The 13,009-nt window shown below is 36.0% G+C and overlaps 1 long non-coding RNA gene across 1 annotated transcript in view; it reads right to left on the reverse strand.

Annotated features, from left to right (window-relative positions):
- LOC132729668 (uncharacterized) overlaps nucleotides 1-12,775 on the reverse strand; it is a 95,489-nt gene extending 82,714 nt beyond the window's left edge. Inside the window, exon 1 of the long non-coding RNA XR_009625652.1 lies at nucleotides 12,611-12,775. This is a non-coding gene — a long non-coding RNA (uncharacterized LOC132729668). The remainder of the gene's footprint in view (nucleotides 1-12,610) is intronic.
- Nucleotides 12,776-13,009: the final 234 nt, after the last annotated feature.

Genomic DNA, 13,009 nt, shown 5'->3' on the forward strand with positions numbered 1-13,009 from the left:
GAACATGGGTCATCTCGGATGAAAAAGTAGGTCACCAGAGCTAAAAATAGAAAAACCTTGTTAACACTTTAGCGGTCACATTTTTGCATCAATCATCATCAAACTTGATCAAGATGCTTGTCTAGGTGATAGCTCGGATGAGTTCGAACATGGGTCATCTCGGATGAAAAACTAGGTCACAGGAGCTAAAAATAGAAAAACCTTGTTAACACTCTAGTGGTCACAATTTTGACTCAATTGTCATCAAACTTGGTCAGGAAACTTGTCTAGGTCATTGCTGGGAATAAATCGAACATGGGACATTTCGGATGAAAAACTAGGTCACAGGAGCTAAAAATAGAAAAAATCTTTGTTAACACTCTAGTGGCTACTGTTGTGATCCAAATATTCTGTTAATTGGTCTGAAAGTTTGTTTTGATGATTTCTAAGTCAAGATCGAACATGGGTCATCTTGGATGAAAAACTAGGTCACACCGCCCAAATATGGAAAAACCTTGTTTAACATTCTAGTGGTCACATTTTCGACTCAATTATCATCAAACTTGGTCAGGATGTTTGTCTAGGTAATTGCTTGGATGAGTTCGAAATCGCATGTGAAAACTAGGTCACCGGAGCTAAAAATAGAAATATCTTGTTAACACTCTAGTTGCTACTGTTTTGATCCAAGTATCCTGAAATTGGTCTGAAAGTTTGTTTTGATGATTTCTAGGTCAAGTTTGAATATGTGTCACCTGGGTAAAAAACTAGGTCGCACTGCTCAAATATGGAAAATCCTTGTTAACACTGTAGTGGTCACATTTTTGACTCACCTGTCATGAGACTTGGTCAGAATGCTTGTCTAGGTAATTGTTTGGATGAGTTTGATAATTCAGGTGAGCGATCTAGGGCCATCATGGCCCTCTTGTTTAAATTACCAAACCAATGTTTTAAAAAGCATGAAATAACAGTGCATGATTTTATCTGTTATTGCATGTTTTTTTTAACATTTACTGTACATATCAGTGGCTACCTTTTATGCAAGAATTTATATTTTTGAGTTTATACTAATTTTTATTATGTATATACATGTATAATATTGAGTATTGTGATTATGTATAAGGAATGTGCTTTGTTCTGTAAGCTCAACAGGGATTTTTTGGGGTTAAGGGTTTGGGTTAAGGGTTTGGGTTTGGGTGTGTTGAATATGAATATTGGGCTGCAGGTTTTTTGTGACATGTTTTTGATTAAAGATGGTATTCCCAAGGCCATTCATTTTTTCTCCACCAATGGTTGAAGTGACTCATGTTTTTTCGTTTTTCGTTCCCTGTGACAGTTATTTATGAAGAATAGGCTTACTTATTTTATTTGCTATCCTTGAAAATTGTTTATTGTCCAACAATATTGACCTGGCACTTCACATTAATTTCCATAAAGGTCAGGTGATAAACATTGGTATCTAACGAATATATCGATATCTTTCTTAAATTCACATGTCAATGAGTTGTGGTGTATTGGTATAGACACCTGACTACTGATCTAAAGGTTTCTGGTTCAATACCTTACCAACACAACGTTATGAAGACCTGCATTTTGTTTTATTTTATTTTGAAATTTACTTGCAAGAATAAAGAAATTGTTTTACTACATCTGGTTTTTAGCTCACCTGAGCTTGCTCAGGGTGAGCTTTTAGGATCGGTGAATGTCCGTCGTCCGTCGTCCGTCGTCCGTCCGGCCGTCCACAATTACTTGTGAACACTCTAGCGGTCGCATTTTTGCCTCAATCATCATCAAACTTGGTCAGGATGCTTATCTAGTTGAAAGCTCGGATGAGTTCGAACATGGGTCATCTCGGATGAAAAACTAGGTCACAAGAGCTAAAAATAGATAAACCTTGTGAACACTCTAGAGGTCACATTTTTGACCCAATCATCATCAAACTTGGTCAGGATGTTTGTCTAGGTGATAGCTTGGATGAGTTCGAACATGGGTCATCTCGGATGAAAAAGTAGGTCACAGGAGCTATAAATAGAAAAAACCTTGTGAACACTCTAGTGGTCACATTTTTGAACCAATCATCATCAAACTTGGTCAGAATGCTTGTCTAGTCAATTGCTTGGATGAGTTCAAACATGGGTCATCTCTGATGAAAAACTAGGTCACAGGAGCTAAAAAATAGAAAAACCTTGTGAACATTCTTGTGGTCACATTTTTGACCCAATCATCATCAAACTTTGTCAGGATGCTTGTTTAGATAATAGCTCGGATGAGTTCGAATAATGGTCATCTCGGATGAAAAACTAGGTCACCGGAGCTATAAATAGAAAAACCTTTTTAACACTCTAGTGGTCACTTTTTTGCATCAATCATCATCAAACTTGGTCAGGATGCTTATCTAGTTGATAGCTTGGATGAGTTCGAACATGGGTCATCTCGGATGAAAAAGTAGGTCACCGGAGCTAAAAATAGAAAAACCTTGTTAACACTCTAGCTGTCACATTTTTGCATCAATCATCATCAAACTTGATCAAGATGCTTGTCTAGGTGATAGCTCGGATGAGTTCGAACATGGGTCATCTCGGATGAAAAACTAGGTCACAGGAGCTAAAAATAGAAAAACCTTGTTAACACTCTAGTGGTCACAATTTTGACTCAATTGTCATCAAACTTGGTCAGGAAACTTGTCTAGGTCATTGCTGGGAATAAATTGAACATGGGACATTTCGGATGAAAAAACTAGGTCACAGGAGCTAAAAATAGAAAAAATCTTGTTAACACTCTAGTGGCTACTGTTGTGATCCAAATATTCTGTTAATTGGTCTGAAAGTTTGTTTTGATGATTTCTAAGTCAAGATCGAACATGGGTCATCTTGGATGAAAAACTAGGTCACACCGCCCAAATATGGAAAAACCTTGTTAACATTCTAGTGGTCACATTTTCGACTCAATTATCATCAAACTTGGTCAGGATGTTTGTCTAGATAATTGCTTGGATGAGTTCGAAATCACATGTGAAACTAGGTCACCGGAGCTAAAAATAGAAAAATCTTGTTAACACTCTAGTTGCTACTGTTTTGATCCAAGTATCCTGGAAATTGGTCTGAAAGTTTGTTTTGATGATTTCTAGGTCAAGTTTGAATATGTGTCACCTGGGTAAAAAACTAGGTCGCACTGCTCAAATATGGATAATCCTTGTTAACACTGTAGTGGTCACATTTTTGACTCACCTGTCATGAGACTTGGTCAGAATGCTTGTCTAGGTAATTGTTTGGATGAGTTTGATAATTCAGGTGAGCGATCTAGGGCCATCATGGCCCTCTTGTTTAGGATACCTTTTAAGTAGTGTTTTTATACAATTTTATTTTTTATTTCATTACATAATCTTATAACTTAGACCATTGAACAACTGGTTAAATACATTCATTTCGACTTACCAAGTTTACGGAATTTACCCACTATGGGGTAAAATGCAAGAGTGCCAGGTCAATGTTGTTGGACAATATCATGACATTTTTGTTGTGTTGGTGGTATTTTTTATATTTTACAATGTTGACGTCTTATCTGTAATATGAAGGCTCCATAACCTGTGATTCGTTTCAAAATTTCATTTTGTTAAGTTCTGCCTTAACTGTTTTCTTGTTTAGGGCACTGACCTTGAATACCATTATATTAATGGGTGACTACCATGTTTGTTCAAATAAGGGCCCTGGGGTTAAAATTGGCCCCACCCGAGGGGGGTCATTGACTTTCCTTATTTGTACAGTGAAAACTTAAAAATATTGTTTTAAAATACCTAAGAGCTAGAGTTTAAATACTAAGTATGAAATATCTTCTAGTGAGTTTGTTTCTAGTGAGCTAGAGCTTAGATATTTATCATGAAACATTTTCTAATGGCTGTCTACCAAGTTTGTTCAAATGAAAGCCCTTGGGTTAAAATTGGCCCCGCCAGGGCCCTATATACAGGTGAGCAATTTCAGGGCCATCATGGCCCACTTGTTTATCTCAACTTTGTATGAATGTGCTGCAGAAACATGTAAATGTATGTGACAGAAATTATTGTAAAAGAGAATTTGAAGTGTAATTGGTGTGACATGCACAATATGCATTATAAGTATTACTTGGTATATCTTTTGAATAAAATTTGCATTAAATCAATGTTTTCAGTTTGTGTCATGCATAGCTCAAAAAGCATTTAGCCAAGGCTAATGAAACTTTTAGGAACGTTGGCCAGCATATGTAGTTGTGCACCTTGATGTTTGCTTGTAGATTTAATAAGAATTTGTAGTTAGAGTTATTGCCCTTGACTTATCAAAAATTTGCAGAATTTTCAAGCTGTGTTGCGCATAGCTCAAAATGCATTTAACTTATTCATGAAACTTTATAGACATTGAAATTTAGGTTAGCAAATGTAGTTTTGTATCTTTCGGATTTACTTATGGGTTTCTTGTGAATTTGTATTAGTATTAAATTGCACCTGACTTGGTACAAATTTGTTATTTTCAACTTGTGTTGTGTGTAGCAAAAAAGGATTTGACCTTGAGTCATCTTGGGTTTTGTTTGTGGAGTTATAAATTATTTGAGTTATTGCACTTGATGAAGTAAATTTTCAATATCTGTTGCATGTAGCCAAAAAATTTAATTAAAAGTCACAAAGCTTTGCAGAAATGTTTGTCAGCATGTTAAGTTGTCCATCAGGAATGTTGATTTAGACTGGTATGTGATGCTGTGCACTTTTGGTATTTCATGTGGATTTTTAGCTCACCTGAGCTTGCTCAGGATGAGCTTTTAGGATCGGTGAATGTCCGTTGTCCGTTGTACGTCCACAATTGCTTGTGAACACTCTAGCGGTCGCATTTTTGCCTCAATCATCATCAAACTTGGTCAGGATGCTTATCTAGTTGAAAGCTCGCATGAGTTCGAACATGGCTCATCTCGAATGAAAAACTAGGTCACAAGAGCTAAAAATAGAAAAACCTTGTGAACACTTTAGAGGTCACATTTTTGACCCAATCATCATCAAACTTGGTCAGGATGTTTGTCTAGGTGATAGCTCAGATGAATTCGAACATGGGTCATCTCCGATGAAAAAGTAGGTCACAGGAGCTATAAATAGAAAAACCTTGTGAACACTCTAGTGGTCACATTTTTGAACCAATCATCATCAAACTTGGTCAGAATGCTTGTCTAGTCAATTGCTTGGATGACTGCGAACATAGGTCATCTATGATGAAAAAGTAGGTCATGGGAGCTAAAAATAGAAAAACCTTGTGAAGACTCTAGTGGTCACATTTTTGACCCAATCATCATCAAACTTTGTCAGGGTGCTTCAGGGCTCGAGCTAGTGGGCGATTCGGGCGAAATAGTCGCCGAATTCCGTCTGACTTCGCCGACATCCTACATGAAAGCGAAGATGAAGTCGCCCGATTTTATTGATCCATTATTGAAAATTACCAACAATAACAATAACTGTGAATAACATGTTGTGTGTGTTTGCTTTGTTTACCCTCGCCGCCGGAAAAAGGGACTGTCATGCATCTCAATCAACGCGAAATGTCATTAATCCATTTGTTTACCAACATGTCATAAAAGTCTAATTAACAGACGCTCAGGAACAATTAGACTCCGCCCACGGCGAGATTACCGATACGTGCGAGAAACCAATCGTAATTCACGTTTTAATCGAGGCGACATTATTTAACCAATCATTAAATCACTAACATACAACTACCTGTAACAATTATTTATGATGGACGGATCAAACGTCAATTAAATTTTCACTATCGAATGATTGTTAGATTTAAGAGGACCGCTCGACATATAACTGTAACGGTAATTTTAAATGAAAGTTATGATAACCTTTTTTGTCGACGAGTTAAATTTGATAAAATTAACGGCGTATTACACTGTATTTATTACAAATGAAGTTAAATTAAAGATAGTTTCTTTCGTTATCTACTTTCATTTTCTTTACAACATAAGTGAATATGAATATAATGTCCGGCGCAAGCTTTTTAATAGTAAATCAGAAGGGAATAACAGTTAATCCACCCATGATATGATCCATGATAGGAATCAACTATGGCTTTTTTATCTTCATTTAATGCAATGGTTGCATTACATGATACTCATTCTTATTTCTTTTTTCAAACTACTTTTAAACAGAGACATAGATAACAATAGTTATAATAATAGCTATCTATGTCTCTGTTTTAAATTAAAATTGAATATTCTGTTGTAACACAAATCCAATTCATTTAATAAGATATGTACAGTGAGTCAACATAATTGCGATAACATACAACAAACATCGATAAATGAATCTCCTCACTTCTCCCTAAAGTCTCCCCACTTCTCCCTAAATCAGCTGGAGGGAGAAGTGACTTCTCCCTAAATTTTGAACCTAGCTTGAGCCCTGGTGCTTGTTTAGATAATAGCTCAGATGAGTTTGAACATGGGTCATCTCGGATGAAAAACTAGGTCACCAGAGCTATAAATAGAAAAACCTTGTGAACACTCTAGCGGTCACATTTTTGCATCAATCATCATCAAACTTGGTCAGGATGCTTATCTAATTGATAACTTGGATGAGTTCGAACATAGGTCATCTCGGATGAAAAAGTAGGTCACCTGAGCAAAAAAAAAGAAAAACCTTGTTAACACTCTAGCGGTCACATTTTTGCATCAATCATCATCAAACTTGATCAAGATGCTTGTCTATGTGATAGCTCGGATGAGTTTGAACATGGGTCATCTTGAATGAAAAAGTAGGTCACCGGAGCTAAAAATAGAAAAACCTTGTTAACACTCTAGCGGTCACATTTTTGCATCAGTCATCATCAAACTTGGTCAAGATGTTTGTCTAGGTGATAGCTCGGATGAGTTGAACATGGGTCATCTCGGATGAAAAAGTAGGTCACCGGAGCTAAAAATAGAAAAACCTTGTTAACACTCTAGCGGTCACATTTTTGCATCAATCATCATCAAACTTGATCAAGATGTTTGTCTAGGTGATAGCTTGAATGAGTTCGAACATGGGTCATCTCGGATGAAAAAACTAGGTCACAGGAGCTAAAAATAGAAAAAACCTTGTTAACACTCTAGTGGTCACAATTTTGACTCAATTGTCATCAAACTTGGTCAGGAAACTTGTCTAGGTCATTGCTGGGAATAAATAGAACATGGGACATCTCGGATGAAAAACTAGGTCACCCAAGCTCAAAATAGAAAAATCTTGTTAACACTAGTTGCTACTGTTTTGATCCAAGTATCCTGGAAATTGGTCTGAAAGTTTGTTTTGATGATTTCTAGGTCAAGTTTGAATATGTGTCACCTGGGTAAAAAACTATGTCGCACTGCTCAAATATGGATAATCCTTGTTAACACTGTAGTGGTCACATTTTTGACTCACCTGTCATGAGACTTGGTCAGAATGCTTGTCTAGGTAATTGTTTGGATGAGTTTGATAAGTCAGGTGAGTGATCTAGGGCCATCATGGCCCTCTTGTTTCAGTTTTGCAAGAAATATTGCCCTTGACTTAATATAAATTTGCCAGTTTTTACTTCTATTGATTGAAGTCCTAAAGTAATTGACTAAAGTTATGAAACTTTACAGAAATGTTGGTTACCAATTTGTAATTGTGCACATAGGGTTTAAGTTTTGATTTATTCAATATTTGTAGAGTTATTGCCCTTGACTTGGTTGGAGATAAAGAAGCATGCATTGAACAACAAAAAAAATCACCATTAGGAGACATAGTTTCATGACAGGAAGTTAAAGGTCAAGGTATTACCTAGTGGTAAAACGGGCATATCATTCTGTGCAATTTGCATTTATGTTCCTTTTTATGCTCCCCTTCGAAGAAGAGGGGGTATATTGTTTTGCTACTGTTGCTCGGTCTGTCTGTCGGTAGACCACATGGTTTCCGCTGATTATCTTGAAAAGTATCTATCACAAAGTCTTCATATTTCACATAGTGATTGGTCATAACAAGTAAATGACCCCTATTGATTTTGGGGTCACACCCCTATTGATTTTGGGGTCACTAAGTCAAAGGTCAAGGTCACATGGACGTTAAATATCAAAATGGTTTCCGCTGATTATCTTGAAAAGTATGTATAACAAAGTCTTCATATTTCACACAGTGATTATTCATAACTAGCAGATGACCCCTATTGATTTTGGGGTCACTAGGTCAAAGGTCTAGGTCACAGGGGCCTTAAATGTCAAAATGGTTTCCACTGATTATCTTGAAAAGAATGTATCACAAAGTCTTCAAATTTCACATAGTAATTGGTCTTCACTAGTAGATGACCCCTATTGATTTGGGGGTCACTAGGTCAAAGGTCAAGGTCAAAGGGGCCTTAAATGTCAAAATGGTTTCCACTGATTATCATGAAAAGTATGTATCACAAAGTCTTCAAATTTCACATAGTGATTGGTCATCACTAGTAGATGACCCCTATTGATTTTGGGGTCACTAGGTCAAAGGCCAAGGTCACAGGGACCTTAAAATGTCAAAATGGTTTCCGCTGATTATCTTGGAAAGTTTGTATCACAAAGTCTTTATATTTCACATATTGATCTGTCATCACTAGTAGATGACCCCTATTGATTTTGGGGTCACTATGTCAAAGGTCACAGGGACCTTAAATGTCCAAATTGTTTCTGCTGATTATTTTGAAAAGTATTTACTGTAAATCCGGTATTTTTCGCGATGTTTTAAATTTCGCTATTATTCGCGACTCGGCCACGTCGCGAATTCATGATGCCGCGTAAATTTTATAACATAACATACATTATAAAAAATAAATCTTATGAATACATGCATGTAAAACACAAAAAGAGACAATATCCACAAATTTTACACTTTACAGACAAATGTGAACACATATTGTTTAGATGACAATAGATTTACAGTAAAATAGTGATCAACGGACAATTTTCATACGGTAGATTAAGTATTATAAACAAGTATATAACACCTTCTTACAGACTTTGAACGTTTTATCAAACACGCTATTTGCAAACAAAAAACAAATTTGACAAATGATTAGAAAAACCGTTCATAATAAGTCAATTACATGTATGAAAGTACATTTTGTATATAAAATAAATAAGTAAAAACCGTCTCTTATTAACACCATTAACATTTACCTTGCATAAGAGCGACACAGTATAGGAATTAACTTCAACCTACCTTGTTATATTGAGGAAATGAAATTCAAATAATCGCGAATATTAATTTCTGACCCTGCCATCGCGAATTCATGAATACGCGAAATAATCCGAGGGTGGGGTTTTCGCGAAATAAAGATCACGCGAATATAAAGTGATTTACAGTATCACAAAATATTAATATTTCACACAGTGACTGGTCATCACTAGTAGATGACCCCTATTGAGTTTGGGGTCACTAGGTCAAAGGTCAAGGTCACATGGGCCTTAAATGTTGAAATGGTTTCTGCTGATTATATTGAAAAGGATGTATCACAAAATATTAATATTTCACACAGTGATTGGTCATCACTAGTAGATGACTCCTATTGATTTTGGGGTCACTAGGTCAAAAGTCACATGGACCTTAAATATCAAAATGGTTTCCGCTGATTATCTTGAAAAGTATGTATAACAAAGTCTTCATATTTCACACAGTGATTATTCATAACTAGCAGATGACCCCTATTGATTTTGGGGTCACTAGGTCAAAGGTTAAGGTCACAGGGGCCTTAAATGTCAAAATGGTTTCCACTGATTATCTTGAAAAGAATGTATCACAAAGTCTTCAAATTTCACATAGTAATTGGTCATCACTAGTAGATGATCCCTATTGATTTGGGGGTCACTAGGTCAAAGGTCAAGGTCAAAGGGGCCTTAAATGTCAAAATGGTTTCCATTGATTATCATGAAAAGTATGTATCACAAAGTCTTCAAATTTCACATAGTGATTGGTCATCACTTGTAGATGACCCCTATTGATTTTGGGGTCACTAGGTTAAAGGCCAAGGTCACAGGGACCTTGAAATGTCAAAATGGTTTCCGCTGATTATCTTGGAAAGTTTGTATCACAAAGTCTTTATATTTCACATATTGATCTGTCATCACTAGTAGATGACCCCTATTGATTTTGGGTCACTAGGTCAAAGGTCACAGGGACCTTAAATGTCCAAATTGTTTCTGCTGATTATTTTGAAAAGTATTTATCACAAAATATTAATATTTCAAACAGTGATTGGTCATCACTAGTAGATGACCCCTATTGAGTTTGGGGTCACTAGGTCAAAGGTCAAGGTCACATGGGCCTTAAATGTTGAAATGGTTTCTGCTGATTATATTGAAAAGTATGTATCACAAAATATTAATATTTCACACAGTGATTGGTCATCACCAGGGCTCGACATTAACGGTTGTCCGACTGCCCGGGACAACTTAAAGTTTGGTCCGGGCAAGTTATCTTGAAAAGTATTCATCACAAAGTCTTCATATTTCACCTAGTTATTGGTCATAAGTAGTAGATGACCTCTATTGATTTAGGTCAAAGGTAAATGTCACATGGGCCTTAAATGTCAAAATGGTTTCCCTTGATTTTTCCATAATTGAACACTTCCATGTGCCCATTTTTGGCAAGTTTCTGTAATAAAATTACCAATTATGTGAGTCAATGGCTAGAAAGGAGGGTATATGGGTCATTGGACATTCTTGGTTTTATTTATATCACCAGATCATATCTTATTGTTGTTTGAAATTGTGCAGTCTACTTTACTTTTTAATACCAAAGCAACTTGCCAGAAACCTAATGTTATTAATGTGAGCATAAGCAATAAGCCAACTCTCACAAAATTTCTATGCATCAACAATCTGCACTTTACTACTTGACTGATCAAGGGAATTTATAGCTTCTGGGAGTTTGATTATCTAGTGCACATTTTTATCGCATTGTAATGATATAGTGAGTTACATGTATGTCACTTACAGGTCTCCATAGTTTTATCCTCGTTAGCCAGAGTATTTTAAAATGCCTTTTTGCAGTTGAATAGCGAATTGAATAGTTCAGTAGCTAATTTTAGCTAATATAATGGTTTGTGTCATCCAATTGAAAATAAAATGACCGAGATATTTCAGTTTGAAATTCATGCTGTATACACTGACCAATTTACTGACCGTATTGTACAATGGACAACAAATCTGAAATTAAAGCAAGCCTGACGTGTCTGGCTGCAATAAATATATAAAATAGATTGAATGGTGTTATGGATCTTCAGTCAATTCAAAGTGCAACAGTTTTAGCTCGTCATTGAATGTTGTCCATCCACATTTGTTCATTAACACTCTAGCAGCCACAATTTTGACTCGATCATCATCAAACTTTGTCAGGATGCTTGTTTAGGTAATAACTTAGATGAATTTGTACATGGGACATCTCAGATGAAAAACTAGGTCACAGGAGCTAAAATAGAATAAGAATTATGAACACTAGTGGCTACTGATTTGATCCAAATATCCTGAAATTTGGTCTGAAAGTTTATTTTGATGGTTTCTAGGTCAGGTTTGAATATTGGTTACCTTGGGTCAAAAACTATGTCACACTGCCCTAATATAGAAAAACCTTGTAAACACTCTAGGGGTCACAATTTTGACTCAATTGTCTTCAGACTTTGTCTGAGTGCTTGTCTAGGTAATTGCTTGAATGATTTCGAACATGGGTCATCTCGGATGAAAAACTAGGTCACAGGAGCTAAAAATAGAAAATTATTTTTAAGACTAGTGTCTACTGTTTTGATCCAAATATCTTGAAAATTGGTCTGAAATTTATTTTTAATAATTTCTAGGTCAAGTTTGAATATGGATTACCTTGGGTCAAAAACTAGGTCATATGTCCTAATATGGAAAATCCTTGTTAACACTAGTGGTCACATTTTTGACTCAATTGTCTTGCCTTGGTCAGGGTGCTTGTTTATGTAATTGCTTGGATGCGTTCAAACATTGGTTATCTTGGATGAAAAACAAGGACACATGAGTTAGAAATATAAAAATCTTGTTAACACTCTAGTGCCTACTGTTGTGATCCAAATATCCTGGAAATTGGTCTGACAGTTTGTTTTGATGATTTCTAGGTCAAGTTTGAATATGGGTTACCTAGGGTAAAATAAAATAGGTGCCATTGCCCAAATATGGAAAAACCTTGTTTACACCCTAGTGTTCAGAATTTTGACTCAATCATCATTAAACTTGGTCAGTATGCTTGTCTAGGTAATAATGTTAGGCTGAATTTGAACATGGGTCATCTGAAATGGAAAACTAGGTCACACCCCCCAAATGTGATAAAACCATGTTAACATTCTAGTGGTCACATTTTTGACTCAATCATAAAACTTTGTCAGGATGTGTTTCTAGGTAATTGCTCGCATAAGTTTGAACATGGGTTATCTCGGATGAAAAACTAGGTCACAGAAGTGAAAAAATAGAAAATTCTGGTTAACACTCTAGTGGCTACTGTTTTGATCCAAATATCCTGGAAATTGATTGAAAGTTTGTTTTAATGATTTCTTAGTCAAGTTTGAATATGAGTCACATGGAGTCAAAAACTAGGTCACACCACCCTAATATAAAAAAACCTTGTTAATGCACTAGTGGTCACATTTTTAGCTCGACTATTCGATAAGAATAAGTAGAGCTATTGCAGTCACCCGAGCGTCGGCGTCGGCGTAACCACTTATGTTAAAGTTTTTGTAATAGTTCAAATATTTTCAAAGTCCATTGACATATGGCTTTGAAACTTTGCACACTTGTTCACCATCATGACCCCAACCTGTAGACAGGAGGAGGTAACTCTATCAAGCATTTTGACAGAATTATGCCCCTTTTTCGACTTAGAATTTACGTTAAAGTTTTTGTAATAGTTCAAATATTTTCAAAGTCCATAGACATATGGCTTTGAAACTTTGCACACTTGTTCACCATCATAACCATAACCTGTAGACAGGAGGAGGTAACTCTATCAAGCATTTTGACAGAATTATGCCCCTTTTACGACTTA

This window comes from Ruditapes philippinarum, unplaced genomic scaffold (genome assembly GCF_026571515.1).
Source record: "Ruditapes philippinarum isolate M1 unplaced genomic scaffold, ASM2657151v2 ctg422_1_1_1_1, whole genome shotgun sequence".
In the NCBI taxonomy this organism is placed as follows: Eukaryota; Metazoa; Mollusca; class Bivalvia; order Venerida; family Veneridae; genus Ruditapes; species Ruditapes philippinarum.